The following is a 5,937-nucleotide window of genomic DNA, read 5'->3' as shown; positions in this document are numbered from 1 at the left end:
AAGGAGAGAAATGAATTAAAGTAGATGGGGTAGAGAGAGAAGATGGGCGGGGAGGGGAGGGGGGATAGTAAAGGATAGGAAAGGTAGCAGAATACAACAGTCACTAGTATGGCAATATGTAAAAACGTGGATGTGTAACCGATGTGATTCTGCAATCTGTATACAGGGTAAAAATGGGAGTTCATAACCCACTTGAATCAAATGTATGAAATATGATATATCAAGAGCTTTGTAATGTTTTGAACAACCAATAAAAAAAAGAAAAAAAAAATAATAGTAGTAGTAGTAATAATGATGGTTGCAGATATAGCTCAGTGGTTAAAGGCTTACCTAGCATACACTAGATTCAATCCTCACCAATGCAATATAAAAAAAAATAAAATAAAGTACATAAATGAGGGGGATGTCCAAATCCCGGCCCATTAGTTCACAGGCACTCATTGGGAATGGATTCTCTGCACCAAGAAGGAGCAGAAGGGTGCAGGAAGCGGGCATGGTGACTGTAGTAACTGCAGGGAGGCTTTGGCCTGTTTGCAAATCCTGAATAATGAGCAGGGTGGCCAAAAGTCATAGAGCAACCAAGAAAGGGTCCAAGGCACTTGGTAATCCTCTTCTCGTTTAGGATTCAAAAGCCGGGGGCTGGGTATACAGCTCAGTTGTTCAATCCCCAGCACCAAACAAACAAACAAACAAAAAGATTCACAAGCCAGGGCCTTACTTGTACGATGATGTCCTGTACTCCAAAGTGGTTATGCCCAGGCTGCCCCAACCCCAGGGTCTGAGGATGATCCAGAACGCCGCATACCAAGTCATCGGTGATTCTGCGACATTCCCGCCAAAGCCCCATCCAATGAGAAAGCGCCATCACTTAGAATTGAGCAACAGCCAATCAGAAATGGGATCTGGGGTCCTGGCCTGCCCTAAGGAGCTCTGAACCAATGACTACGTGGGCAGCGGCGGTTTAATAATCACGACTCGCGCACTCCGCGGGTAGTTGGGCACACTGCGACAGTTGAGGTCAGCTAGAGTACTTGGGCGGCATCTGCAGAGCTCACCATGGTGAGGTCGGGGACCTGGGGGAGGTGATGAGACCAGGTGGGAGGGCATACAAAGCCCACGTGAGGTGGCCAGGGAGAGGGATCCTTCCAAACGCCCAGTGTTTGGGCCTGGGCAGGGACAAGAGTTGGAATCAGGAGATCTAGGGAGGAGGACACATGAGCACATTGGCTAGCCTCTGTATTTTCATGCCGCGGGGGCAAGGATGGCCCTAATGGAGGCATATACAGAGTGTCCAGGGCATGGAGCCCATGCCGGTACTATCATCTCCTGAAGCTGGGTTGTAAAGAGGCAGGATGGCAGCCGGGTAGTTTGAGGGACTGTTTTTGTTTTAGAAAATGCCCATGGCTTAATTTTTCAGTCACTACTAAAAATTATTGAGGACTTTAGAGAGCGTCTATGTGATTAATAGGTATAGATGCTTATTATGTTAGAAATTTAAAAAGAGAAGCTTTTAAAATATATGTTTGCTTAAAAGGAATGCATGTTAAAATAAGTAACAAAGTTTGACTAACGAACGTTTGTCAGTTATTATTTTATTTTAAATTAGTGTCCTAGATGGCTGTCCATACTCCAGTCTACTACAGAGGCTGAGGCAGGAGAATCACTTGAGTCTGGGAGTTTGAGCAACATAGCCAGCCCCCTCCTCAAATTTAACACACACACACACACACACACACACACAGACTGCTATCCCATAAAAAACTGGCAACTTCATCTTGCAGCTCAAGTGTCTTTTCACAAGGCAACTGGATTTAGTATGAGTACTTGGGCTTTTTGTGACACTACTTAAGAATAGAAATGTAATCACTTCTTCAAGGACATTCTTCAATGAAACCGATTTTTGTTTGTTTGTTTGTTTTACTTTAAGTATATAGGGATGGTGCCTTGTTTTGATCACTGCTAAGGTGATAGTACTTTTACCCATCACTGTGCCCCACTAAGAACTGGGAAGTTCCATTGAGGAATGCTTTGGGAAAAGAGATCAGCAGAAACAAAGAAGTATTGATTGGAGGAGGCACAACTTTATTATAAAGCAAAGAAAGGAGGACAGAAAGAAGGGTAGTTTGCAGATTTGGTGGCAGGAAGTGATATACCTGCATAAGTATAAAACAAGGTCAGCTGTCAAGATTATAGTCATATGATTGGCCTGGGGTTGAAAAGCTTGGATGAAGTTTCAAATATTTTTTTCTGCAATGCCTGGGATTGAACCCAGGACTTCATACATCTTAGGCAAGCACTCTACCACTGATCTACATCCCCAGCATACAAGTAATTTATTTTCAGAGGAGACCAAAGAAATAAGATCAGTGTGAGGTTGGCAATGCTGAATTTACATGGGATTTCTCTTGAAAGCAAGGGTGAATTTTCCTGGCTGCTTGGATTTGTTTCATTGGTTCATGGAAGATATAAGTGGCCTCTCAGACCACTGGGTGGCTCTTTTTGTTTTGTAAATGAGGAAATTAAAAGGGCCAGTGGGTCAGTGGTAGATGACATGCCTTGCTTGTGGGAAGCACTGGGGTTCATCCCAACACAACAACAACAAAAAGAAAAGAAAAGAAAAAGACAAGAAAAATAAAAGTAACTGGCAGATTTGCCAAGTCAGATCTTACTAATTCAGGGTTAGCAGAATGCCAGTGAAGCCAACCTGTGAAATACAGAGTGTCTGGATTTCAGTAATGAAAAATCCTGTATTGTTGGATGGCTTCAAAAGGATTTTCCCAGAGTGCTGAGCAATTTCCTCAGAAGAGCAAGTTCCTTGCATTAAGAGGGAAATTTTTGCTGTGGTTAAATTATGTAGAGTTTATTTGAGGTAAGGAAACATCACCTGTACATCTCCCAGAAGCAGAGCAGGTTCTGAGAACTCCATCTGACAACATGATCTGACAGCATTCATTGAGAAACTGAAGTGAAACCTAGAGACTGTTAGACCAGGACGCAAGAAAAGACCACTGACTCCAATTAAAATCAAATTAAAGCAAGCTTATTATTTCGACCGGCTGGGCTGCCTTTCCCTCCCAAAACGGCGGGAACAAGACAGCACCCCAGCTTTCCTTCAGCCCAGCTTTATAGACCAGAAAGTTACACAAAGGGGGGTTACAGATAACAGAACTCTGACAAGCATCACACTAATGGTAGTTTACATTTTTTGCTGGCCCCAACATCAGAATTTATGAGGACCATTAGAGCCTCAGAGAGGGTCGTTGTCTGGCCAGGGAAGGCCAATATTTATGAGGTGTCACTAAAGTTTCAGAGAGGGCTGCTATCTGGTCAGAGAGCCAGGCATGGGTGAGTTCAAGGCACAGGCAGGCATTCCAAGCAGATTCAGAATTTGCAGTAATTTACAATAAAGCCGAAATTATCTTTTTCATGGATTTGTGGTGAGATTGCTCCCAATTTTAAGAAAAGATCAGGTTGGGTTTATCAAGACCAACTTCATTGGCAATACCCTAGTCAATCGAACAGTCAAGTGGTTGTAGTTTAAATGCTCACTTGTTTACAGGTGACTCAGTCAGCTGACTCCAGGGACTTCTGCAACCAGCTAAGGCTTATTTACTCTGATTGAACCCTGAATTGAGTTGGTCTTTTGAGCCCACTGCAGGTGCCCAGTTCAAATGCATAGCCTCCTACAAAATATCCTTTAACATTTGGCATTAGAGAAGTTCCTTCTGGAACTGAATGCTCCATTAGGGATGATGGGGGTTTGTTGCATCATGTTAATTTTTTTGAGGGGGGGTGGAGAGGGCACCAGGGATTGAACTCAGGAGAACTTGACCATTAAGCCCTATTTTGTATTTTATTCAGAGACCAGGTCTCAATGAGTTACTTAGTGCCTTGCTTTTGCTGAGGCTGGCTTGGAACTCATGATCCTCCTGTTTCAGCCTCCTGAGCCACTGGGATTACAGGCGTGCACCACTGTGTCCAGCCATGTGGATTTTTTGCTCCTATAAAAGGAAATAGTAGGGCTGGGATTGTGGCTCATCAGTAGAGCACTCGCCTAGCATGGGTGGGACCGGGGTTCCATCCTCAGCACCAATTAAAAATAAAGGCATTGTGTTGTGTCCATCTACACTTAAAAAATAAATATTAAAAAAGGAAATAGTATATAGAATGGGGATAGTCCCTCAATTTTGTTTATTCTCCTCTAGGTATTTGCAAAGGCAATGTCTTTAAAGTTGAACAAGTAGCTAGTGAGTGTGCAGTTACCTCCCCTCAAGGCAACTTCATTGAAGATTGGTATTTTTGGTTTTTGAGAAGACTCAAAAAGAGTTCAATTGATAAAGTTATGGGTAAAGAAACCATCAAGAGGGCTGGGGATATAGCTCAGTTGGTAGAATGCTTGCCTTATTTGCAAAAGGCCCAGGGTTCTAATGTAAGGGTCCGGCGAATGTTGGAGCAAGAGACCACCAAGAGACTGCGGCTCATGCAACAGCAAAAGGGGTTTATTGAGGATCCAATCCAGCGCGCTTGGGCTCCGTGCTCACTCAAGAAGGGAGAGCAGCCCAGAGCCCCGAGCAGGGGCTGAGCACTGCTTAAGTACACTTTTTGGGGAGGGCGGGGACTTTACATACATCACAGTCTCCTTTAACAAATTATCGCACACCGCGGGAAAATCAAACAACAATTCTTAAACACGATTAGTACATTCATTGGCGGGAACAGGTTGGGCGAGAGTGATAGGTCAGTTCTAAAGCGGGGTACACATTCAAACTGATTGGTTTAGGCCCTGCGATGCCTACGTGCCAGGCCACACAGGGTCCTAGGTTATTAAACAACCAGGCAGTCAGGGGGAATATTTATTGGGCAGTCCGGGAATTGTCCTAACAGCTACAGGAATTTCAGGTTTTGCGTGTAGCATAGGAACTTAACAATACCTGGTCCTTTACATTTTAACTCAGGCCTTGCGGCTTAGAAACTTTACAACACCAGGTCTTTTACACTTTAACTTCAATTTCTTTTACCCTTACACTAATCCCCACCATCACCACCACCACCACCACCACCACCACAACAACAACAACAAAAAAGAAAGAAAACATCAAAAGACAGTTTACTTGGGAGCCTTAGACAGGAGGACCATGAGTTCAAAGCCAGCCTCAGCAAAAGCGAGGCACTAAGGAACTCAGTGAGAATTCTCTAAATAAAATATAAAATGGGGCTGGGGATGTGGCCCAGTGGTGGAGTGCCCCTGAGTTCAATCCCCATCCCCTCCCCCACCAAAAAAAAGACATTGAGGTATAAGAGCACTTGTGATATCTGGGAGTCATTATACTCTTAGACTTGAAGGAGGGGAGGGAATAATTACTAGAAGTTGAGAGGGTATCTTTTTGAAGAGTATTGACTGTTGAAAGTAAGTTGTGGTCTGGATAAAGGGACTCAGGCAGTCCATTGTAGTCTGGAATGGAGAGCATCCTGACTACATTTGCTATAATCTCATTCCTGCCACTGCTGTCCACTGGGAAAACCAACCAGAAGCCATAGGGCAAGAGTTAAGATGTCTCAGCAGTCAAGCACAGTGGCACATACCTATTATTCTGGTTACTGAGGAGGCTGAAGCAGGAGGATGGCAAGTTTGAGTCCAGGCAGGACAACTTATTGAGATCCTGTCTAAAATAAAAAATGTAAAGTAGCTCAGTGAGAGCGCACCACAGGGTTCAATTCCCAGTACCACACACACACATGGTCTTAGCCTCTGTCCTCTAAAGTATCAGAGACAGGTAATACTACCTACATATGAAGCAGGAGAAGGAGTAAATGGGATGGAGAATGACAGAGGTCAATCTGTCTGAGCAGATGGAAGACACACAGTGAATACCTGGGTTTGGGCCATGGTAATCTGGAACCTAGTCCATCTTTCCTTGCTTAACTCTTCATTACATT

Source organism: Marmota marmota, unplaced genomic scaffold (assembly GCF_001458135.2).
Source record: "Marmota marmota marmota unplaced genomic scaffold, marMar, whole genome shotgun sequence".
NCBI classification, from domain to species: domain Eukaryota; kingdom Metazoa; phylum Chordata; class Mammalia; order Rodentia; family Sciuridae; genus Marmota; species Marmota marmota.
The sequence above is the reverse complement of the archived record's forward strand: the minus strand, read 5'-3'. Positions refer to the sequence as shown.